At 31.7% G+C, this 27,539-nt stretch overlaps 1 protein-coding gene across 1 annotated transcript in view; it reads right to left on the reverse strand.

Annotated features, from left to right (window-relative positions):
• The window catches only part of LOC135128017 (uncharacterized), a 174,915-nt gene extending 155,111 nt beyond the window's left edge, over window positions 1–19,804 (reverse strand). Inside the window, exons 1-2 of the mRNA XM_064054805.1 lie at window positions 19,651–19,804; window positions 9,733–9,796 (exon numbers count right to left, since the gene is read on the reverse strand). The gene's annotated coding sequence lies outside the window, so the exon portion shown is untranslated. The remainder of the gene's footprint in view (window positions 1–9,732; window positions 9,797–19,650) is intronic.
• Window positions 19,805–27,539: the final 7,735 nt, after the last annotated feature.

Below are 27,539 nucleotides of genomic sequence, written 5' to 3' on the forward strand. Positions count from 1 at the left end.
TCCTTGGCCCTCCTCTTCCACTGTTTTTAACTTTGGTTTCCCATACTCCTTCTGTTTTCCTTTCACTTGGCTTTCTTATCATGACTCCGCCATCCAAGCCATTTTCTTTTGATTTTCTTTTCTAATGATTCCATCCCTAATAGTTCATATTTGTTCATTTTTTCACCTTCAGAACTGAGTCTAGATATTTTACTTTTTCGATTTGTTCAATCCTTATTTCATCTTCACATCTTCTATTCCTATACACATTATTTCAATTTTATTTATATTTATATTCGTACTAGCTTCTGCCAACTGTTTAGGGTTATTACCGTGGTTATCTTCTTATAACTGTAGTAGTTAGAACTAACTTCCTTTGAATTTGGATGTTCTATCTCTGGAAGTATCAACTTCTGATTTTCACAACGGAAATAGAGAGTTGTTAAAAATTATGTAATACAAAGAGCAGGACTAAAGAGTGAGTATACATAAATTGAGAACCAGTAATCTTTTAATCCTTTTCGCTTTTCGCACATCTTTTACCTGCCAAGAAGACGACAGAAGGTTTATACTTATTACCACCTTACTATCCTTCAATTTCTACCCGGAAATCATTTGTATTTATCATTATAGGTAAATAAAATTTTTAGCTCTTTAAAAATTATTTATTAAAATAAAAACAAAAATATTATAAGTATATACAATCTAACATAATTCTGTTCATGGTAACTACCTAGTACCATGTGGTGGGTCCATCCAAAATTTTGGTATCAATTAGAACTCGGGGCATGTAGGTAGTAATTTTTAAAACGCACAAATTAGCACTATCGTTGTCCACTATTTTTTTCATATTTTTAGTTTTGAGAAGATTGTATGGGAATTTCCATTTTGGGGAATTTTTATTTTTTAGCATTAGCGATAATTATTTATATACAGAAGTTAGAAAGTAAAAACATTAATATCATCCAATAGTGTCTGTAGTCGATGTCCTTACGCTTCCTAGATAGGTACCTAATGACCCCCGCGGTGTAAGATACTAATCCCTTGCTTGGTCCGCAATTCATGGATCGGCTTAACGACCCCTGCAAAGCTGGTCCTCAATTTCGGCCTGTCCCAACTACGGTGGATTTTTAATCCTGGACCGAATTGCCCTTCAAAATTTTTGGACTATTGTGGCCGTCAAATTACACCGAATGCTGCCTGGGGCACGGTCGTGCTGCCATTCATTGAAGTGATTAGGATGGTTGTAATTTTTATTCCTCTCCACTGTTTGGGCACAGCATATCTCTTATTTAAGGGTCCCCAGTCGTCGCCCGCAAAATCGTGTTCAGTGAGAAGAATTATTTTTTGTAACTATGCAACCCAAAGTACGGATGCACGGCAGGTAGCGACCCAAGAGAGGAGAGATTATGGTCACTGTAGGGAGTCCGTCATAAAATGCAAATCGGTAAATAACACCAGATAAGCTTATTTATTTTGAAATGAAGGGTACAGGGAAATAACCATCGAAATCCAATTCTAATTTCTATCTATTTTGAAAGAAATTGATTTGAAAGTTTAAAATGCTGCGGAAAATAAATTGAGAAACCCACAAGGTGCAGTCTAAAACAACTTTTTATTTTCTTTATAATGTTTTAAAAATATATAAAATAAACTGTTTATGTTCAAATATAACAGCAAGAAAAATTGGTGGAAAGTTGTTTCGACAGAACTTCCCCCGCACCTAAAATACAATGAAACATATCCAGCATTTTCGAGTTAAATTTTTACTTTAGGTACACAATTTTGTGATGAAATCATCAACATTTTTCAAGGACACGTAAATCAATGTGGATTAGACTAAAAATAACAGTATTCCAAAAATTTCTGGGAAAATGAAGTGAGTCGAGACTGATTTAATCAATAGAATAAATTGACTCATTCATTAATTTTTTTGAGCCACCTAGATATATAATAAGCAAATCTAAAAAAATATGAATGCAATGATAAATTACAAGTAAAAACTCATCATATTTTGCCCATTTTTAGTAGAATTTATTCAGCAAAATTTTGAGATGATGTTATCAATTTTTTAGTAGCATAATCCTGAGATAATTATTGAGATTTTTCGACTTTTCGGTTTTTCGATTTTTCAACTTTTGATGTTTCAATTTTTCAGTATTTTAATTTTTGACATTTTCAATTTTTCCATTCTTCAAATTTTCGATTTCTCCATTTTCTTATTTTTCGATTTCTCAATTGTCCGATGTTTTACTGATACGATTTCGCAATTTTTCAACTTTTCGATATTTTAATTTTTCAATTTTTAAAATTCTAGATTTTTCGATTTCTCCAGTTTCCAGTTCTTCTATGCATATTTCAGTTTTTCAATTTTCGGAATTCATTATATTTCTGATTTTCCATTTTTTTTTAATTTTTCGATTTTCCAGTTTTTCGATGTTTCGAGTTTTCAATTATACGATTGTTCAATTTCTCGATTTCTAAATTTTAGATTTTCCGATTTTAATTTTTTTTTATTTTTTCATGTTTGGACTATTTATTATTGCTAAAAATAAAAGTAAAAAATAACTACCAAAATTGTGACTAAAAATATGTACCTAAAAATTAATAGAAAATAGAACACATTGCTGCTAAAACATAAAAATTAACTGTACTTTCCCAAAAAAATCTATTGCTTGATTACTGTTCCACTAGTATTGCTAATTTAGGACGTTAGTATCAAACGCAGTGAAAGTATTAATTCTTAGTTAAACAAAAAAAATAGTTGAGTGTCAAAGTCGAGTGAAACATGTGAGACGTGTGTAAACAAAAGCATCTAAATAATAACTATTTCCCGCAGAATTTCTGGAGGCTTAAGTATAGAGTCGACATTGGCCTGAGCGCGCTCCGGTCTGTGGATCATACAAGTTCTCGGGCGACGATGTATCTAATAACGAGGCAGTTGAAATACCTGATATGTCACAGCGCAAAAAGTATTTCTCAAAAAACTTTCAAACCTTGATGTCTTTTTAATCGAACAAAACACAATTTGCGAGCGCAATAATCCAGAATGGTGCGCAGAAAAATCCTTTAGACTAACCGAACGTTATTTTGGTAAAATTTGCAAAATGAGAGAACAAGTAACACGGCTAATCTTACTGTACTGTGAAGAACATTTTACATCCCTGCAAATCTAGTTCGGCATGTACTCTCCCAAAATCTTTGCATAGAAAATGAAGCAAGGGCAACTGAAGCATTTTGCAGTAACACCAAACTGACAGTAAGACAATGCGGTTTGTACATTTTTACCGGCATCGCCAGACGGCTTAATAAACAAAAACGCTATCTTAGAAATATATAAAATGTCCAAGTTAAATAATGCTTAATTCAACGAGATGATAAATTTTGGGAAAATAATATGATAGAGCGAAATAGATAGAGAGAAAAATTTTATTTTACAATGTTCCTAAGCTAAAAGTATTTATGAGTTTTATGACATGACGGTTTATGAAAGTACCTGGACGGATTACCTGAAAGGGTCGGTCGGCAAGGCTCCCTGAGCTGTGTCAAACTCAACCATTTATGGAAACGAATCCTTTGTAAATAGAGTTGCCTAGTTTAAAATTTAATTTCATTATTCAGTATTTTTTTAAAAGGCAAATATTTTGATAAATATAAATTTTAAACAAAAAAGACCGGGTCTTCCCCATAGAGCTCAATGTTGTCTTTGCACTGATATAAAAGCTGAAGCTAAAAATGCTCTCTCCTCGTCTAAAACTGCAAATTCCTTCGAAGAATGAACGATTAATTAAACACTAAACAATCACTTATTTTAAAAAATATTGTGTGTTCCCCAGAGATTTAGACATAATCTATCAATTGAAATGTCGATCTTTTTTTCAAAGTTGAAATTACGCCCGTAAAATAAAAATCTATTTAGCTCATTTTTCGGTCTGCTACTGGGCACCCTTAAGTACTAACTGAATGGTACGCGGCATTCGGCCCAAATTTATGGCATCTATAAGCTGTGGATAGGGGTTTATTGAGCGCTTGAGGCGTTCAGCTTATTGTGACAGCTACTATACCTGGTATCTCATAGACACTAACCGAATTGCCGTGCAAAATTTTGTACTTACCTGATGCCTTGTAATCCCTGACCGAACTGTAGGGTTTTCAAGAACTGAATAAAAATTTAAACAATACGTAACATAGAATTATGTATATGAATTTTCAAATAACTTCACTTGCTTTACTTTTCGTTCTTTTTAAATATTTACTGAAAAACAACCTCTAGATCACATACTTACATAGATTTGTATAATCACTAGTTAATGTTTATTAGTTAGTAAATTAAAACGATTGTAGCTTTATTTGTTATTAATCTATGCTGTCCCAAATAATATAATTTTTGAAATTGTTAAATAAAATCACCGTAATCTAAGCTAAAATATAACTATGTAAATGTGTATTATGTACAATTATGACATGATATTAACAAACTTGTAGCTGACACATTTCACAAAATTATACGATACCTTGAAATTTCATTATTTTTGAATTGAACAATTTTAAATTCTATAAGCATATGTCTACGAAGTACACCTTTTGCTATATACCGTTTTTCGTTTTCATGGACAGAATTTATTTTTATATTTATAATTATTTATAATTACCAAGATTATACTAGTATACTATTGGTGTAGTTGTGCCCGGCTAACCCCGAACGGAAATGTACCGCAGTTCGGTCAACTGTACCTGACTACCTGATACTTGAGCAAAATTTTTACCGCAATTCTGTCAAAATTATCCATATACCTGGTTGCCTGATATTTCAGCAAAATTTGCACCGCAATTCGTATACGACCCTCAATTTAGGTCCACCGTTAAAGAGAACTCTATGATAGTCGACGAAGAGGTGTGCAAAGATAGGAGTCAATGGCACTCTTTCGTCACGGCCTACCCCGTAGGGAACCAGTAGTGTGATGACTGATGACTGATGATAATTATATAAATACTATACATGGTGAGTCACTAAGCATGCGGTTCTCGATATCTCATTACTTATTTATTAGAGGTAGAAAAGAAGTCAAACACCAAAGTTGTACGATTGATTCTTTGAGGACTATACTATAATTTTTAAGTATACAGAGAGTTCTGTTTTTCAGACGTAACACGCAATGAAGTTTTTTTAAATGAAATACTCTATACATTGTTAGATATTCTCATTAGCCGCTTCCCAGGGTTTATAACCATAATTTACTTTTGAAATTCCGTTGAGACGTTTTCGTTTAGCAGCGCTTTACAAAAAAGTCGTAACAAGGTAATCTATGTTACATTATTTTGTGGAAGAATAAATAAAGATACGCGCTTTCTCGTGGTATCAATTAAATCAAATTTTAAAATACAGAATATATATAAAAAAATATTTAGATAAACTTTACAATTTTCAGCTACCGATATTTCAGTTTTTTCAAATAGAACGTATTTTATTACTATATCGTAAACGATTTTTTGTTCTCATTCTTCTAATATGTCCATGTGACTTTTAAAAAAGTAAGACACAGTAATAAAACACGGGGTATTCCATTTGAATACACCGAAATATCGATATTTGAAAATTGTAAAGTTAATTTTTTATGTACACTCTGTATATGAAAAATTAATCTCATTTACACCACAACAAAGCGCATATCTTTTTCTCTCTCCACAAAATGTATTACAAATTTTAAAATAACCATACTGTGATTTTTTGTAAACCCTTCCGTTGCTAAAAAAATTTCAAGGAAAATGGAATAACGTGGCAACCTCGCATCGTAATTTCAAAAATTCACCGTGGTTGCAAAGCCTTAAAAGAAGTCAATTAAAATATGTAAAGATATATCATTCAGAAAAACTAATTTATGTATTATGCCTTAAAAACACTGTACATTTAAAAATATTTTTAGAGTATAGCCCTCAAAGAATTTTGGTCTTTGCGCTTTTTTATATTTCTAATAATAATAATTAATAAACTATCGAGGAATGCGTGCTTAATGAGTTAATGATTCACTCTGTATATACCTATTAAGGAGTAAACTAAGTGACTAACTAACTAACTAACTAACTAAATAACATCCACCAGGGGATACCACAACTCTTCATTTGTGAAATAAACTATCTTAGAGAAGCACTAAGTATTTCTTTAAGTAAATGCAACTTCCATACAATATTTCGTTCCCTGTTTTACCTCTTTAGGAGTGAAATTTCCAAAATCGCACGAACAGGTAAATGTTAATTTCTAACCATAAGCCTTCATATTCAATTTCATGCTTCCAACCAACTTTTTAGAAAAATTAAGTATAATATTTAATTTTGCGAATTTTATTTTTTTATGAAAATCCCTATAAGTTAAAAAAAGATATGTATGTAATTCTAAAGTAAAAGAGCATGCTATGTGTGTGTTTCAAATGAGTGTTTAAACTGCAAAATTTTGGGATGACATCGTCAACATTTTTGCAAGAACACGATATGTGTACTGTAATACTATTAATAACAGTATTGTATTCCCAAATTTTCGGAAAAACGAAAGCCATTCCTGATTTAATAAATAAAATAAATTGACTAATTAATTGTATAAGCATTTCTAAACAATATGAAGAAAATCATAAATCACAAGTATAGACTTGCACATTTTAGATTAGATTTACTGCTCAAAATTGAGATGACGTCATCAATATTTTAGGACTATTCAAATACTGGCCAGCACGTGGCCCGGATATGAATCCTATAGAACATCTGTGGGATGAACTGAAACGAAGAATTAGAGATAGGATATCGGCTCCTGGGTCACTTCAAGTGCTCCGAATAGCCATTGAAGAAGAATGGACAATCCAGCAAGAAGTTGTCGTCACCTTAGACGAATGCGAGCGGTTATTATGAGCTAGGGGTGGCAACACCGAATATTAACATCATTTTCTTCTTTAAATTGTTGATTTTGTTAACATAAAAAATTTCGTTTTTGAACAATTTTCTTTTTTTGACCCAAAAAGAATATTGCAAAACAATTTCATGAAGTTTTTCGTAACTCTGTTTTAAAGACAAAAATCTGATCTTTCTAATGGCTTTTTGAGTTTCTTTAAGTGCAATATAGTTCGGTGGAAAATTTTATTCAAAGTCAGATGTGAATAGTGGCCCGATTTCAATCCTCGCAAGTGTAGATATATTTTGATTAAAAATTGACCATGCTTACGATAACTTTAAAACATGTAAAAGATTTTAGAGCATTCGGTTTAACAGTTTCAAAATTAAAATTCAAAATGTTTTTTTCCAAAAACCTGGTTTTCCAGATTTTATTCAACATATTCCTTAGAACAGCCTTTCCTTCTCGCACATACTTTAACATTTTCGGTTTAATCCCGTCGATTACTGCGGTTTTACCATTTTTAGACGATCTTAACGCTTCTTTAACTTCACTTTTGTAATTTATCCATCATGTTCGTCTCTCATTTATATTTCATATTTTGTGTTTTCATATTTGCAGTTTCCCGTCGTCTTTCTGCCTTCAAAAAATTTACAAAAATTTTCCTTCCATACTCCGTCTATTTCTGTTTTATTTTTAGTTACTTTCCATTGTTATCTTTTATCCAGCAGACTTCTTGTGTTTTTCTTGTCTTAATAACTATTTTCCACCCCCCCCCCTCTAAATCTTTCCCAGGATGCTGTCTTACATTTTTTTACATTTTCTTTCATCTTCTGTCTTTAACTTTTACATTTTTCATGAGTCTTCTGTTCTTTTGTTAATCAATATCTTTGCCAAATCTTCTTCAGCTTGATCTCTGATTTTACCTCTTCCTTCCACCACGATGTCTGATTTCTAGACTTCTTGAACACTCCACAAACATTCTGTACTGCTTTTAAAACAGACTTTCTAAAGACTCTCCACGTAAGAATGTGAAAGAAAGATCTAGATTTGCTGATATTAAATCCAGTTTATATTTTCTCTTGTTTGGTGATCTCGATCTTCCAAATTTTGTTAATAATCCTTGCGATATCGTCGTTGGTTGTCTTACTAATTTATGTTACCTTTTAGACGTAAAACAAAATAATAACATTCTAAATTTTAGTAATACATTGCTTGATTTGGTGTTAGCTACGGGTGAATGCACTATATTTCATGATTCTGAGCCATTAGCTGTAGAGGATAATCATCACGTTGCAGACTGTAGTACCATCGACCTTTATTGTAATTTGTATCCTAATTTTTCTTCTGGTAACGCCTTCAAAATGTATAATTTCCGCAAATCGAATTTTTTGATGCTTTATAATGATAATGAGCTTCTTAGTACCGATTGGTCCGGTTTCAACGCATTTGACAACATTATAACAATGTATGAACATTTCTATGCAAAGCTTTATTCAATTTTTGACAAACATATGTCACATTTAAAAAATACATGTGTACCTACTGATCCGCCTTAGTTTACTCCCATGATTATTACTAACATTTAACGTTTTTAAACGATACAAGAAGTTTCATCTGTATTCTGAATTTCTTGAAACTTTAATTAAAACGTAAATCTTTCAATCTTGAAGAACCGTCAAATATATGTTGGTGTAAACTATACTGTTTTCACAATTTTGGTCTTTGAACAAATTCATCATGAAAAGTATTCTTCCTAAATTGTATCGTCTAGGTTTTGAAAACTGTCCCTCTCACCTAAAACACCCCTGTTTGAGAAACAGCTCTCATCTTCTTAAATGACCTACCACCTACGATAGTTAATAAATGTGAGATTATTTTATATCTCGATTGCAAGCATGTCTTGTTGCTCTACTTGACTGGTGTTTATGGAATAAGTTGTCTCTTAATATTAATAAATGCAGATTTGTGACCTTCACAAGGAAGAATCAATATGTTGTCTTTAATTACAACAACGATAACATCATTTAACAAGGTCTTATTTAAAAAAGCTTGGCCGTCTGATATAAATCTTAAGTTTTATATCGCGCAATATAAAGCAATTTACGAATATTGATGGATTAAAAAATATATAAAAAAAACTCCTTGCAATCCTGATCCCGACGTACTGCCTAGTATTCTACTAAAGAACTGTGTTTTTTCCATTTCACTATCATACTGTTATCTTAATGAAGCTTTCTCTGAAAAACGACAAATAGACTCACCTTACACAGATTTGTAGAAGACATTCGACAAAGTCAACCATAGGTGACATGTTTTTAAGATGACTATAAATTACGTTTTAGCGGGAAGACTGTCAATTGGTTAACATCGTTTTTATCTAAGAGATTCAAGTAAAAATTGGTAATCATTTGTCTTCTCAATACTTTGCATTTTCCGGTGTACCGCAAGGTTCACATTATGGACCTAGATTGTTTCAAAAATTTTCATCCACGATTAGATATCTACATTTCAGCACTCTGATGATCGGAAATTATTCAGGACTATTCAATCTGTTGATGATTGAATTGAAAATTTCCATTAGACCTGAATACTCACACTTCAAATTTTATGGAATGGTTTATATTTTTTATTTATTTTTTTTAGTTGTCTTTTGTATTTCCAGACATTTCTTTTTATTTCTATGGTTTTCATCATTGTAAATTGGGTTTTTTTCCATCAATAAATTAAAGTAAATTTAATTGTAGCTAGTATCAAGTGTTAATGTGATTTTAGTTGTTTATAACGACATATTTTTCTATTTCTATAATATTTTTTTAAATAAAGAGATATTATAATTAAAATAACAATAATAAAGTCAATTCATATCAACTTACCCTTAGTACTAGTCATGATAGAAGTCTTGCCTGACTGCCAGTCATTTCCGGGTCAGTGTTGGGTCTAAAAATAATATTAATATTGATAATAATAATAGTAATAAATGATCAAACAATTCAGACAGAGGCAATGATCCTCAGAAGAAGCATCTTACAAGGAGAATCCCGCAGTCCGCTATGGTTTATCATCTATCGTCTGTTATACAGATAATCTCCGAAACTACTGGACTGAATATTGTCAAATTTTGTAAGTATGTATATCAGGAACGTCATGTAATTTTTAAATATAGATCATCAAAAAAATGATAACGTTATTAAAATTAGTCTATTTATCCCTCAAAAATGTATCTAAAATTTTCATCCACTACCCACTTTCTTCGTCCTCTTAATAAGTGTAATCAATACCCCGTATATGAGTATATTTTTTCCGTAAAGATTTCCTGTCAAAGAAACTTTTATAAGAAATATCGCATTATTTTTTCGTAACAACGTTTTTATTAGAATCACTAATGAAAACGTTACTACGCTACGTCCTAGAACTTAAGGTCCTCAGAAAGCTTACGTATTCCATGACTTCGATATTTCCACGAACTAACGACGACCTCTTTGCACGCTAGTTGTAAAAATAAACAGCTTAATGAACATCTAACATTTCACAGTAATCACTCTAATAGCTACGAAAATTATCAGCCTAATTAAATCATTAGCAGATAGACAAACGACAGACAGGCGGAAATGGGAGACCCACATATCGCATCCTACAAGTCTGAAACGTCACGACAACCTGGCATTAGACATCGTAACCAAATTACAAGAGTAATCCACTCGCGAAGTCAACAATGTATCATCAGAAAAAAAAAACACTAAAAAGTATTGTCTTTTAAACACGTAAAATATGATTTGACTACAAATAGTAAGATGATTTTTTTTTTGGCTTATTTTGGTAAAACTGCTCTAGAAAAATCATTCTTGCTTACAAAAAATAAAAGATTTTTTATCAACGTCGCAACACTTGTGTTTACTGTTTGAAATATCCCGAATTCAAATTACATGGAAAAATCGCTTGAATTTTGATCAGATAATGCATATTAAATTAAGGAAAAATGTTCCATAAAGACGCTAGTAGATTAAAATATTCTCTGTGGACTCGACGAAATTTTTACGACATTAATTTGCCAATTTGTTAATTTAAACAAGTGGATTTTAAAAGTGCAGTGGAATAATTATTTTCCACGTTTAAATAATCACGTTTGTAGCTTTTTATAATATTATCTCGCAGACACTCGTCATTTAGATAAATTTACGAAATAAAAATACAGGGTAAAGTTCTTTAAATAATGTAACTAAACAACCAAGGAACAAGATTCAGCACTTAGTCGATACTGTTTTCTTTCCTATTTTTTGTTGTTTTAATGAAGCGAGGCCATTGTTTTGAAAGCGACTTTTTAAAACCCTTTTGTCTAAAGAATTACGTAACCTGGGACATACTCGTAACAGCAGTAGTTTGAAAATCGAGACTTACAAAATCACATTTGTATGTATTATGTGTGCAAAGTGTAACTCTGATATTCCTTTCTTGTTTGCCTAAGTAGGTGCTTTCCAAGATTATAGATTTATTTACTTTCACACAATAGAATCAATTTTTCCGGCACAAATTTCAACAATTACACATTTATACAACGGTCTACTCCACTCCGGTCTAATTTTTAAATTAGTGAATATTTTAGCAGAACATGTCAGCTTGATCAGCTAATAAAAAATTACTTCATTTTAACGGCATCAAACGTTTTTAGATTTTAATTGGCAAGATGTACGTCACCTTAACGAAAAATAGCAACCGATATCGAATAACACTCATTTAAAAACTTTGTCGATTCCGAATAGGACCATGTTACTTTTTGCTTTAGTCTCTACAATGACGGATTAATAGGAAAAATTGTATTGCTAATCAACCAGAATAACAGAACTATAAATAAATAATGTTTTACGTCACTAATCATTATTATTATAATTATTACTATTATTATTGGAGTCTTAAGAGGTCACAATAAAGGAGCTACAAAACGTCAACAAAATATAAAATCGACTAGCTTATGCTAGGAAAATAAACACACGAAATTTAGTTTGACAAGTTTGAATTTTAGCGCGTAAGATACATTTTTCTAAAAACAAAGATAATTTTTATTTTTTAGTGAGATTATTTATTCCTGATATTTTGTATTTTAGAAACACCACTCTTAATGCAAACTTAGATGTCTGTTAAAAAATTGAGTCCTCATTTCCTTGAAAGTTATTTTCTTACCGGCTGAATATTTTTCTAACTTACAATTTATTTCGAAATGAGGTCATCAATATTTTGAAGGAAACGAATTGCCAAAATTTCATTGGCATTCTATCATCTACAATATCAGTAACCCATTTTTTTTGTGTTTTAGTTAGCTACTAGCAGGGAAGAAAACGTATAACTGCATTATAAATAAAAAAGATTTTATATTCACCAACACTTTGAATTTTATCAAATAATTTATGTGATGATCACTTGTGGAAAAACATTTTGATGACATCATTATGTGAGTAATTAAACCTAATGAACCAGTATTGTTATCAGTTCTGAAAAATAACTTCACTGCTTATTAAAATGTGCCATTAAAATTCATGTGAAAATGTTACACTAGAACGGAATTTGAAAAGTCACTACGAATGTGTGATATATTTAATTAGAAAGTGAACTTTTTAGTGGATAAGAAGCAGTGTGCTATGTTGAGTAATTTGGGCTAGTTTACGCAAAACTACCAGTATCTGTGTCGCTTTGATACAATTTATAAACAAATGAATGCAATCCGTCTAAAAATAATCTCAAAAACACCTCCTTAACAAAAACAATGAAGAAAGTAAAAGTGAGAAAAACGCCTTATTTACTTTTACACAATAACAGCGCGTAATGTGGAATACAGGCCTGGAGGCTCAATTGAAGAAAGTGTTGCCAAATAATTTGTCAAATTCCACACGAAATACCTCCGGCACATTTAATTTATTTTTCTCGATTTGTTAACGAAAAACCGAAGCACTATTACGTGTTTAGAATTCGTTGGTGTCAACGACCATGACAAAAGTAACCAAGTTGACCAAGGTTGACCTAACGTACTTGATTGTTACATTATCATACCGCAAACATAAACAGCAAGGATGTCAACTATGCACGTGAAATTATCCTCAGCTCGTGACCAAATCAGAGAGTAATTCTAGAAACACACTTTCCTCCTAAAATAATCATTAATCATGGAACACTGCTACTAGAATCTTTCACGTTTTTCATTTGGAAAGTGCAACCACGTTGTCGGCGAAAAATTTTTTCCACGTCGAAAAATCATAACAGCTATTTCTACTTAAACTGAAGAAGTGGTGAAAGCGACTTTTTGTTGTTCTTCACTCCATTTAGACGGAATTATCGAGCAATAAAAGTGCAAATAAAATCTGACACCTGAATGAGTTTTTTCGAATTCCGCCTAACAGTAAATAATTATTGCTCGTCTCTGATTTCTTCGAATTGGACTTCCAAAGGAAAAATACTTAAAGAGCATTTTCGCTGATGGAACGAATTTGAATCCGGAATAAATCACATGTTCTCCAATGAAAATAAAATCTTTATGGCTGTTAACTCAATATTATCGAATCCGCATGTGGAATTCTCTGCGGATTTTTTCCTTCAATAGGTCTTCGATCAAATGGTCGTCAATTTATTCCCAAAGGGGACGAGGATTCACTAGTTGGGAGCTTCCTTTATAAAATATTGCGAAGATTCAACCAAGAATATTAATGACGCATTCTTAGATTTGAAACCCTTTCAAGGAGTTTTTCGTTTTTTCACACAGACTTACATTTGCTTTCAGTTGTGTTAAAAGAGTGAAAAGTGCTTTTCATCAAGTTTTATATAATCATATTTATAAAAAATTTCATTTATTATTTTTTCATATTTCCATACTTTATCTTCTTTCAGATTTATGTTTAAAGTTTCGACTTTTACTTTTAGTTTTTAATTAATTTTAATTGTATTTGTTTTATGAATCAAGTAGTGAAAGAAAATAACTGACATGAAACTTTTTAAACAAAATATAATAATCTTTTTTAATAGTGTTAATCGCTTCTATTTATGTACTCATCTTTTTCAATAATTAACATGCATCAGTTTTGTTTAGCGTGCAATTACATACAGTGCATCTTTTTTAAAAGTGGTCATAGGGATTCCTAAATTAAATTTTATACCCCGTGTTAACTCATGTTTGAGTAAAGAATCAAAATTGAAATCTTTACTGGATGTAATTTTGGTCATCTTGTGTCGATTTTATTAAAGGTAACGCTTTAAATTAAAGCATATTTCTTAAAAAAAAAAAAATATGTGGGTATTTTTGTCTGTAATATTGTAGGCAGCCATGTAAAAACAGACATTTACCTAACGTTTCTAAAATTTGATTACTCGTTCGATACTGGTTTTTAGTGACCGAAATTCGTCAAATTGCCGCAGTACACAATTAAAGAAAAAGTGAAAATGCTCACTGATAGATACATTAAAGGCTTATCGACAACAGAGAACTTGCGCAAAATTTTGCTACAGCATACCCACATCGTCCTATACCCGGTAAGAGCACAATTTAAAAATTTTATGCCAGATTTATAAACACAGGTTATCACTATCGTTGGACATCAAAAACGCAATTTCAGTAAATTTTTCTTTTATTTCCTTCATTTATGTTTGAATGCCATTATTCTGTTTCTTTTCTAAAAACTGCAATAAAGGTATGTTTCTACCGCGCACGTTTTTTGGTTTTCTAATAGAGCTATTAAAGCACGCAAAAGCGGTTCGTTAATAGCGGAAAGGGATTCTCCAATAGATCTGGTGTAATTTAGATCGGTAAGATTGGTAGCCATGACGAGAAATGTCAGGTGAATATCAGTGGCAAATGTCAAATTAAAATTTCCCGTATTTCGGAAGGCATAAGGACTTCACTAACTTCTTCATAAGACATTTTAACCAATTTTGACTTACAAAAACTCGAATTGATTCGAATTACAGGTGTTGTGAAAATTCGAACTTCAAATATTTCGTGGTTAGCGTCAGACCAACCCATCATCAACCACGACAAAATTCCCCAAATTTAAAAAAACTCAAATTTCGCCAAAAAACGTGCGCGGTAGAAAAAATAGTATAAATAACTCGTTCATAAGGCCATTGTGACACTCATCTTTTATATAACTCGTGGCTTCGCCACTTGTTCTATGAACTTGAATTCGTGCCTTAATATTTTCCTTATGAAACTCGTTCTTTAATATATCATTAATGACTAAATTAAAATTATGCTGTCAAGAACGACAAATTAAAGTGATAAGTCAAAACCTTCTATAAAGTACCAAAATTTTTTAATCAAAATAATTTTAATTTTTTAAAGCACAAATTAATAAGTAATTTACTGCAAAAAGTGGTAGTGGAAATTAAAGTAGAACCCTAAGGCTATGTTTACCGAAAAAATCATTTCTGGATTTTCACCCTAGCAAAACTTAACATGAGGTCTAAAATTTAACATGGAAATCCCTATGGCCACTTTTAAAAAAGATGCACTTTATAATTAACAATAATTTCGTTGTAAAAGTATTTCTGAATCATTAAAGGATAGCAGTGTCCAATTTTCGGAGTTTCTGAGCTTTTAGAGCGATGTCATCAACTTTCTAGAGGACATGAGCAATACATTTTAGTACTAGTATACTAATATTAATGTCTTATCAAAATTCGAAGAAGTGTTACGCACTCTGAAACAAATTTTAAAATTTGTTAACCCAAGTTGTATTTATTAGGAACAAGGTCAAGGCAACTACAATTTGAGTGTTTTGTGTCCTGTTATTTCAAATAATGACTGTAGATTTGATTAATATTTCTAAAAATATAACTACTTTCAATTAGAGCTTTTCACTTTTATAATACTGTGTATTATTTAACGATGTTAATTTTAGAAATATTAATTAGACGGTTATTTCAATTCTTGAATTTAATTCTCCATCTTGATAATATTAACACTAACTATGTAAATTACACAAATTTCTTTATATGCAAACGCATCTATAGGAAAAATAAATTAATGCATATATTATTCCGTTTCTAAAATGAAGATGTCAGTTTGTTTGCTAAATGTTAAAACAGACATAATTTTTACAAATATTGTTTGCTGTTGGCAAAATTTTTAGTTTATCGATAATTTTTAACATCAAATGAACGGCTGGCTACCTTCATGTTTCATGCCCCGAAAATACCCAAAAAAATTGGGTTACCTGTTTCCGTCTGTCTGTCGTCTGTGTCAATTTGTATTAGCGAAATATTCTCGGAAACTACTGAGCGAATTGTTGTCAAGTTTAAAATGTATGTTATAAATATCGTGTGTAAAACACTTTAATGACATCATCAAATTTTGTACATTAAACACGAACTAAATTTTATAAATAGTATACTCCTACAGTTGTGATTTATGAATCCACCTTGATTTTTGAATCACAATTACTTTACAAAGATGTTTGTGCAAATTTGCTCATGTTTCGTATAATTCTCACGCAAGTAAGAAACAAGTGGGTCATGGTCGGGTGATCTGAGCTGTTGAATTTAAGCAACTGGTGCTCTATACGCGTGAGTTCAAATCCCATGCTAGTCAACATTTTTTTCTAAGACATTAAATTTGTTTGTTTGACTTCAGGGGCGAAGAAAGTTCTGTGCCAATAACTTTAGACCAATATGTTTTTCCGATTTATTATGAAACAGTTAATCTCTGAAACTACTGGCCCGATTGTTGTCAAATTTTGTATGTATGTTAGGAACATCGTCTAGATTGTAAAAAGCTACACAAAATTTGGCTAATCATCCCCAACTAACAAAAGGATAACATCATCAGAAAAATTGGCATTAGTAAATGTTATGCCTTTTTATAAAATACGATGCGCCTGCACTTGTGGTTTGTAAAACCGAGGTAATTTTTATCTAAAAACAACAGAATTTCTTTTTCACAAAACATTTTTACGTAAACTACATTTAATTCCTGAAAATTTTTATTGTGCCTCGTCTTCCCATCCAAACACTCTTTCTTTATCTAACTAGGTAGTAACGTTTCGTACTCGTTTCCATGTACAATTTGTAAAGTGACCAGACCCTCTGAACAACGATCTCATCTGCTATTTGTCACGAGAGATCGCTCCAGCTTTTTGATTGTCAGTATCTTTCTAAGATCTTGCAAAATTGTAGTATCGGCGTCTGATTTAGCATCTGCCGCTTCTTGGTAACTAATTCTGTCTAGATTATAGATAGCATATATTTTTCATATATATTTTTTACATCTGCAAAAATATTTCTTTAAACATCTACCTAGCTAGATAAAGAAAGTGTGTTTAGATGAGAAGCCGATGCACATTCAAACAAGTCAAACGATTTTATGACGTTTGATTGTTTTCCTATCCAAATACTCGGTTCCCAACACCCCCCACACGGATGACAAGCCCTTCAAATATTATTGCAAATTTACTTTAAATTTAAAGACAATTGACAGATTGGAACGACTTCTGGTGATAAAGTGAGATAAGATCGTTGTTCAGAGGATGTGATCACTTTGAAAATTGTGCGTGGAAACGAGTACGCAGCATTACTCTACCTAGTTAGACAAAGAAAGAGTGTTCGAACGAGAAGGCCAGCACAATCAAGGTCGAACGTTATAAAATCGTTTGATCTGTTTAATTGTGAATGTTAAATTAACAACAAAAATCAGAGGAGTTGTAGAAATGATAAAATTGATGTTATATTTGCAGTAAAATATGCACAAAAATAACGTTTACCAGTTATAATAAAAAAAAATCAAAATTATTCATAACGTAGTCCTTACATCAAAAATCGTATTGGTCCAAAAACCTGAATAAATTTATTTTGTCTATTTTGTGGCATTACTATGACTTTCTTAATTTACAAAAACAATAAAATTTCATATGCATAATTGCAAACATCTCTTACAAATGTCTGAGTACAGATTTCTTTATTCACTGGGAATTTACATTACACGATTATGTCAAAATTCAGTTACTTTTACTATTTAAAGAGGGGATTACGCAGGTGTAGTTCATTAGGCGTTCCAGGACGTAAGGAAGTATTGTAATAGGGTACATTGGACGAATTGCTACTTTCATTTTATCTGGGCATCTCCTAAACCCTAGAGCACGGAATAATAGTCCTCTCGTTTTCGTCCGTCTGTCTGTGTCGATTTTAGTTAGACAGATAATAATCTCCGAAACGACTGGATCAATTGTTGCGGAATACTGTGCAAATACTAAAACACTAACCAAAATTTGTCTAATCATTCCCACTAACAATGCAATAGCATCACTTCAAAATTTTTGTATTGTAAATTTTCTTTAAATTTCTTAAAATAATAATACTCCTATCCGAGCGAACTGCAAAAGCGAATGCTCTGAAATCTTCCAAAAGTTTTAAAGTTATCGTAATCATGGCAAATCGTTAATCAAAATATGTCTCTTAATCCCCCCGAAATTGATGAAATAATCGCAAAATTTTGTTAAGAATAAGTCACTTGAGAAAACACATAGCGTGCTTCTTTATTTGTACTTTAAGTTATTATAAATTGTGTTATACGACTGTACTTCATAGGCGAGGGAAGCTGTGTCTGAATAACGGTACACCAAATTTTTAACTGTTGTAATATTCCAATAGTTGAAAATCATATTCAAGTGTTAAGTTTAAGATATACAGGGTTTTTATAAATCATTATAAGGGCGTAGTTCACCATGGATTTCAAAAATCCGGCTTCGCTGAAATGATACCTCCTTTTAACGTTTTTCAAGTGCGAATTACAGTAATTATCGTTTATCCAAGCTCAAAACAACAAAAGAGTAATTTTCAAAACTCTGTGCTTGCGTACGAAAATTTTATTTTTTTGCTTGGAAACGAAGACCGTGAATACGGCACCTTCATTGTTATATCTTATTGTCACGACTGAGGTGTTCTAAGGGGTTGGTAGAGCGGGGTAAAGAATGTGACTGTGACATTATTATCGTAATGGGACATTCGTAAACGGAGAGTGGGTGTATTCTGTAATCGCTTGTAAGCAAGAATATAAGGCCAAATAGCCTGATTTGAAAATTCAAGAAACATCGTTAGAAGCTAACATTAGAGATGGAATCAACAGATTTATTTGAACTGCCAGTCTCAACAAAGAGAAATCTCCTGCAAGACCTTCAGCATCTAAGGTAGTTGTTGATCATTTGAGATGACTCGAGCAGAATCCGCAAACATCTTTGACAAGATTGTCTCAGCAGTCAGGAGTTCCTGTTACAACATGAAGTGAACAATGGGTCCAAAGTATTAACGAAAGGATGTTACAGAACATTTTTTAAATTAAAAAGAGAGTGAATATGTGTCTTGTGACGTTTAACCACAATAAATTTGTTTCTTTTATTGTAATGAATTAGTTTTATTTTTTATAAGATATGAAGCATTTAGGCAACCAGTTATACAGATGTGTGCGGTATCGTGAGTCTTTGGGCATTTAGTAAAATTCGCATAAAGTAATAGGCGGCACACGTCTATGATCTACTTCGACCCTATAATTACATATGGAAACCCTGCATTTTTTCTTGCATTTCTATGGTTAAGAAATGAGTCAACAAGACAAGAAAATCTACCATATGAAGTTCAAATTGGTGGTTGATAGTTTTTCCAAATTTTACCTACATGTCGTTGATTGGTATGAAAATGGTACGTAAAGATTAGCTAAAGAAAGTCTCCAATAAAAAGGAGTGTCTGTGTAGTAGTAAATAATATATAATAATTTTATGAATAATCTCTATCTACAAAAGCTCATCTGACCTTACTATCTACATTACCTTCAGAAAATCTAGATATTCATTTTCATCAACAACTCATGATGTCATGAAATCAGCAGCAGCGGAAGTTTCACATAAATAACTTTACTGTAAAGAAAAACACTTTATCACCGACACTCAATTTTGAAAATTTTAATACAGAAACAAAATAAAAAATAAATTCACCACATTGATTTCGTCTTATCACAAAAAAAATGTACAGTGTCAACGTTTATTGTGCGAATGAATTTTATTTGTACTATTATAATATAATAATACTTATCTGGTTTGTTTATTCTACTTAATTGCTGGCGAAAAATCCACGCACTATTGTGTTCAGTAAAACATTAATATACTAAGAGATTTTCATTTTTTAATGGAATAACGAGACTCCAATAAGAGATGAGAGAACTTAGTGTCCCTCTTCGCAGCTATTATGATGTGATATTTACAGAAAATAATGATAAAAAAACATATAAATAAGGACAAAAATTTAATTAAAGAAAATAATTCCAGGTAGGAACATACCCATAAAGGAACAAGAAACGTAATTAAATGACCGACAAAACCCTAACGAAGAAACAAATTTAGTCCCCTAAGGAATAGATTATATCTGTGGCACAATAAAATGTAGAGAAAAAAAGATGTAGGTAAGTGAAATAAATGTTGAGTGTTGTTGACAGAAAATAATTATTCTAATCAAATTTGCGTAGTTGCAATCGGTCAACGGTTTCCAAATCAACTTCAGCACCATCTCTCACTCCTGGAAAATAATCGAAGCATGTTTTATTATTTATATTCGTCACAACCTTTGCCAGCACGCTTAGGTCTGGTTTCCGCACGTTGAACAGCCAAAGCTGACGTCAACATGCTGTCACGAGTAACACAACAGCTGAGTAATTGGTTGCTTTAAAGTAACCTTGAATTAACCATTTAACCAATCAGAGTCTAGATTTCTACAAATGTTAGACGCCGCGTGAGGTCGACAGCGATTGCATAAATGATAACAACAGAAGGAATATCTATAGCGAATTTGACCGGAATGGCTCGAATTATATAGATATGTCAACTTCAAAGCTTTGGTCTGTAACACATTTAATTTATGGTCAGTACAAACACGTGCAAACGTTTGATGTTTCGAGCGAAATTACTACATGGCTGCACAGTACTAAGTAGTAATGCATGTTCCACACATAATGAACATCAGAATTGGTGGAAACAGATGATTAATTGTATGTGAAAACAATTAATCAAATCTGTTGAAATTTTAGCTGGTGTATTAAAAAAGGAAGGTTGGTGGCAATAATTTGTCACTGTTCTATTTTGCCAATAATTTATATATATTTTTTTTAGATAAATAATTATATGAGCCAAAATAATGTAAAACTACTAGTTCATAGTTTCGGTGAAATGTAAGGCCATCAAGTTTACTTTTGTTTCAGACTCATTTTTCTAATTCACAATATTAAAAAATAACCAGCACGCTTTTAATATAGTAACAAATCAGGTGTTTGAGAAACCTTGGAAGTCATTTTGTTTAAAATTAATGTACTGTGATTATATTTTTTTATTTGTGGTTTTATAGCACTTAATATTCACGATAAAACGTGAGTTTCCAAAGTAACTTTAATGTGTTTTTTTTTTATTTTATGGAAATTTCGATAGTAGCACAACTGTTAACTTCCCATAAGCCTTTTGCCACTACTATTTTACATTGTTGTTTTAGTATAATTATCTGAGAACCTAAACACAATACTCATTTTTAAAGATGTAGTTTCATAATCGTCAACATACAAAATAAACTGACTCTAAATATATAAATTAGCTGTTTATTTTTTATTATTTTAGTCTTCTTATTTAGTATTATTTTTTTATATATCGTTTTCATCATTTTGTTTTCAGACCAAACAAAAGTCGTGACCATTGTTCCTACATTACATTGTTCTCTCTGCTTTGTTTAAAGCTAAAAGTGGATACTGTAATTAACAAACATTAAAAAATTGGTTCTATGTTATTAGACAAAACTTTCCTTGCGCTTGCAGTTCAATTAAATACCTGCATTTATTTTGGAAAAACAAGATCAATAATGCCAATCGCAGTATAATTGTATAATTTGTTTTTCTAAATTATAAATATTTCATACTTTAATTATCCATACTCGAAACAGATGATTAATTGTAATTGAAAAAAAATGGTAGGACTTTGAAAGAAATGAAGCCAAAATAAATCTGGAATTCGAGGTCAATAAAAAAAATGTCTTTGGTAATTTCCAAATGTGCTATGGTTCTAGATCATTTTCGAAATATTCTGTTCAAATTTAAATGTCCCAAAATTTACTTTTTCATTCATTTTGGAAATTGTAGAAAAATGGTAATAATTGTCCAAGAGACAACCCAAAAACAATTATGGAAGTCAAAATTAACAAAAGAATCTCTATTGGTAATTTCTGAATGTCCTCAGACCAAGATTTTCAAAATATTCTGTTTGAAATTCAAATTTTAAAATATTTCAAAAATTGCCTTATATCATTTTGGTAATTCTTGAAAAATAGAAGGCATTTTCGAATAAATGAAGCCGAAAAAAATTCTGGAAGTTGAAACCAACAAAAAAATGTCTTTGAAAATTTCAGAAGGGTCAAAATTTTCGAAATATTCTGTTGCAAATTGAAATTATTGAAATACGTATGTCAAAATTTGCCTTATTTCAATCATTTTTGAGATTCTTCAAAGGTCGTAGGAATTTTCGAAGAAATAAACGCCCCCCAAAAAATTCTGGAAATCAAAATCAATAAAAGAATCTCTTTTGGTAATTTCCAGAGGTGCTGTGATCCCAGACCAAGATTTTCGAAACATGCTCTTTAAAATTCAAGTACTAACCCCGCCCACCCGCCGTTTATTTTCTTAGAAGATATATCCTTTGGCAAAATCAATCATATCTTGGCAAGTACTAGCCCCGCCCATCCGCCTTTTATTTTCTTAGAGAGTACGTCCTTTGCCAAAATCAGTTGTATCTTTGCAAGTACTAGCCCCGCCCAGCTGCCCTTTATTTTCTCAGAGAGTATGTCATTTGACAAAATCAGTTGTATCTTTGCAGGTTCTAGCCCCGCCCACCCGCCTTTTTTTTTTTTCTTATAGAGTAGATCATTTGCCAAAATCAGTTTTATCTTGGCAAGTACTGCTGAAATTTTAGCTGCTGCATTAAAAAAGAAAGATTTGTAGCAGTGGTTTGTCACTTGTTCTATTTTGGCAATAATTTTAACTAACGGTAACGATTTTTAAATCTAAAAAAAATCGCTAATGGCTAACGCAGATACGGATTATGTTGCTAAAGAAAAAGACGATTTAAACTAGGTGCGGATGAAACTATCAGGAAATCGGGAATCGACCGGTACCAGCGTCCAGAAATACCCCATTTCGACCCTATAGGGGGCCGCTCTAAATTTTTTTCACAGTGGATCGGCAGGTTTCATCCGCCTCTAGTTTAAACCATAAAAATTATAACAATAATAATAATAATAAACAAAAACAAGACAGACTCATAAAGCACAAAATTGAAATGGTATTTGCTAAGCAAAATTTTAAAGTGACGTCATCAGTGTAGGTGGAAATGCCAGACAAATTTTGGTTGGCATTTTACCATCCAGAGGATAACATATATAGATGAAAAATTTAACAGCAGTCGTTCTGGTGTTTCGGATGTTATCTGACTAATAAACAAACCGATAGACAAACCGAAATAGAAAACCTAATGTTTCGTACTCTAGGGGTCATGAAACATCCAGAAAACATGAAGGTAGCTGATCTTTCTTAACTTACGCTCGGGAAGTAATAGCAATAAAAAGTTCGCAATGAGAGGTTTAAGACATTGGCATTTTAATTAAGTACACAAAAACTCTTATTCCTTCAATTTACGATTTTAGTGAAAAAAATGCATTGATTTGGTTAAAAAAAATAATCTAAGTTTGTTCATTTTCACTTCCCGGGCGTAACCTAAGGAAGTATTGTAATAACTAATAAGGTTCACCTGGCGAATGCCTACTTTTAAGTTTTCGCGACGTTTCATGACCTCTAGAGTATATGAAAAAATAGGTCTCCTGTTTCTTTCCTGTCTGTCGTCTGTCGTCCACTATCGTCTGTCTATTGTCGTCTGCGTCAACTTTATTAGTCAGATGACTTCTGAAACTACTGGTCCGATTAGTGTCAAGTTTTCTGTGTATGTTAGGAATACCATGTACATGATAAAACTAAAACAAAAATTTGTTTACTCGTCCCCACCTCAAAATTTTGTGTGATAAATGTTATTTAAATTTTATGAAATAACATAAAGCTCGTTTATAAATCCTCCCTTATTGTTTAATCTTTCTAACCTAAGAGATCAAGATTTTTGGGAAAAAAATTAAAATTGTATACCAACATTTTGCCATTTAATTTTGAAACTACATTTTAAAGTTATCGTAAGCACGTTAAATTTGAAGTCACTTTCTTAAAACAAATCTCTCCAATAGTTTTGGAGATTATTCGTCCAATAGAATCACTAGCAGACCACAAACAAACCCAGGAGGTGGAAAAGGAAGACCTACTTTTTCAAATTCTTCTTAGCAAAAGTAGGTGAAGTACATGTTGCAGGCACGGATACAGGATTTCGTTAAGGGGGGGGGGGGGGGGGGCAATTTTTGTGCGATTTTACTAATCTCCCAGAAATTCGTTCTAAAAAAAAAAAAATCAATAAAATTTTAGCTAGTATACTCCTTTTCACATAACATGGGTGACATTTGGTTGTTTTCGTTACACGTATAGTATACAGTAGAACCTCGATAATCCGAATTAATTGGAAAAAACGTGTGTTCGGATTAACGATTTGTTTGGATAAGCGATTTTCCCAGAAATCAAAAAAGGGAATTGAATAACAACTTCATACACAGTTGAAAACAAACTTCAAGAAATAAACCTTAATTTTATTAAACAAAATTAAAGAATTCTTAAGCAACAATGGATAATAGATACATTATAAAAAAATATTACTCCGTGACCATAAACACGCTATCTTTTTGAAATCAACACGCCGGGATCTATACCCTGAATTTTTTCAGAATTTTGTGATGAATTTTTCAAAAATTAAATTTTCCATTATGTATTACCTCCATTATACAAATTTCGACCCATTCTCGACGATTTTCGAAATTTAACTAAATACATTTTCTTGTAGATTTTGGGCCTCAGATGTCACTTCTGGCTTCATTTCTTCGATAACTTAAACCATTTTTTCAGATTCATCCAGTTGAAATAGCTCGATTTTAAAAATTTCCAAAAAATCGAATTCCACACCAAATTTTCCGAAAATATTGCTCGGTTACCATTAACATGCTATATTTTTGGAATCAGCATGTCGGGATATACATATATCCCTGAATTTTTTCAGAATTTTTAGGAAACTTTTTCAAAAATGAAATTTTCCTCATGCAAATTTTGACCCATTTTCGACGATTTTCGAAATTTAACTAAATACTTTTTCTTGTAGATCATCATTTCTTCGATAACTTCAACCTTTTTTCCAGAATTAGTTAATTAATTCAGTGCATTGAAATATGAGAATTTTTAAAAATTTCAAAATATTCCATACAACATATGCAGAAAAATTTTGCGTTATTTTAGCAAGTAGGTGCGTGTTTCCAAGTTCAGCTCGGAGTTTTTGTTCGGATTAAAGAAGCATCGACTTCAAATAGCCTCCGTTCGGATTACTGGATGTTCGGATAATCGTGAATTCGGATTATAGAGGTTGTACTGTATTTACAAAATGAAAAGCGATTTCAAAATTTTGAGGTTGGTCAAAATAAAGTACCTCGGTCGTGTATCGGGGGGGGGGGGAGGTGTCACCCATTGCCCTCCCCCTGGATCCGTGCCTGACATGTTGGAGCCAAATTTCTACACTATTATTCTGATAATGAAATTTAATTTGGAATTTAAAATTTCATAATATAATGCTCCTGGAAGTATTTTTGTATGTTTCTTTTTTCATTTCCTAATAATAAATATTTTATTTTGTTATATATTATTAAAGTAAGAAAACCAATATTATAAAATGACCGCTTATTGAGCAATCTGTTAAAAGTACGATCACTTTTTAACTTTTCGAGAGTAGAAAATCTCTTTTACCGCAATTATTTTGAGATAAAATGTACAGAATATCTCTAGAGATTATCTCAAGTAAATTCCATCTAAGCATCATTGACTAATAAATTTTGTTGTGTAACAATTTATAGTTTCAGATAAAGCCAATAAATTAACTACGAAAAGTTGTATTCTTTCCAGATTTAGGAAACAAATTAAGAAAAAAACCAAAAGTGGTTTTGAAAGCGTTTTTAATCCTGTACAACTTTCTTATTACAAGTTTATCGTGAAATAATTGGGAGAGAAAATATTTCCCATTAATCAGATCCAGGTATAACAGGTATGTGTACTGAAATTAGTTCTCACTTGCTGCAAGTGTCTTGTTCCAAAATTTTTAAGTTCTTGGCATTAGTTACTTGAAAGTTTTTTTTTATGTAAGACAGATAATTTTTATCTTCGTTGTCTAACTAATTTAATGTTATTTTTTTTTTTATATTCAATAGTATTTTAAATTCACCATAACTAAGGTTTATTTCTTTCAAAAACTTGAAGACGTCACCTCAAAACTTTGCGAACTTAATCTCAGTTAAATTGTGTAGACTAGGATACTTCTTCCATACATGAATTCTCTGCTCTTCTTCTCTTTTTGGAATTGTTTATACAGGATGACTAAAAAAATTAATGAACGCACCATCAAAGTTTATATTTTTTCTAAGAAAATGAGGTTCGTTAATTGACCATCACTCAATGCCAATTTTTATATTATATTAATTAAATTACTACCAAGAAAAAACAAAAGTTAACATTGAGTTTAATTTCTTTGTTTAAGGAACATTATTCTTCTAGTTGAGTTATTCTCTCTCTTGATGTTTTAAAGTTTCCCTAGTGATAAATGCTGTTTTACTACAAACGTGCAGATACATGCATAAATATTTCCACGTAGTAATAACAGTAAGACAGTGAGGAACTAACCAATGTGGTCGTAAAAACAACCTTTTAAATGCCTTAAACCGAGACAAATGCGCAACTCCGAAGCAAATATCTTAATAATTTGATATTCCATACAATAGTAGCTAATAAATATGTATCTGCTTGAGTGATCTGATTAGATGGATGTAACATTATTACCAGGGAATGATGCAGAGAACCATGACTACAAACAACATCCTCAACGCTTGGAATTTACCTGAATAAATTTTAAATATTTTCTCACAATTACATCCAGATAAAATTCTGATTGTTGATGCCTTTGGCATATCCTGTTAACAAATAAAAGATTGTTTGCTTGCACATTTGATTTTGTTTGTTTGGTATGAATCGTTCGGTGCGGGGAAATGGGCAAAACAAGAAAACTTCGCAAAACATAGTCAAGAAAAATAATTCTGACAGTAATAACGGAAACCTAAGAAAATCTGAGCGAAACTTGACCAATATAAAGTTTCAGGAGAGTTTTGCTGAAATCGATCGTTGATTAGAATGTGCCTGCTCCATTTCCTCTCCGCTTTAAAATAATCCCGTCGTGCACCAAGTTTAGAAATAAAAATTTCAGAACCTTGAGCCAAAAATGTTTCTAATTTTATTTATATCACTCTTACGTAAATTAGGACGTAAATGTGATTATTTATCAAACGTGACCGGCTATTTAGTTAATTACGAAGCGATCGAGCGTCTAACTACTTCCGTGTTCTGCAATTTTCGCATTGTCTTTTTTCGTTAAACAACACAGTCAACTCAACACAAACTTCTGTTTATTTTAACCATCTTCGTAATCGTATTACAGTGAAACGTGATTCCAACAGCGAG

This window comes from Zophobas morio, unplaced genomic scaffold (assembly GCF_036711695.1).
Source record: "Zophobas morio isolate AGI-343-1 ecotype UQ-CSIRO unplaced genomic scaffold, CSIRO_AGI_Zmor_V1 ptg000012l, whole genome shotgun sequence".
Lineage (NCBI taxonomy): Eukaryota > Metazoa > Arthropoda > Insecta > Coleoptera > Tenebrionidae > Zophobas > Zophobas morio.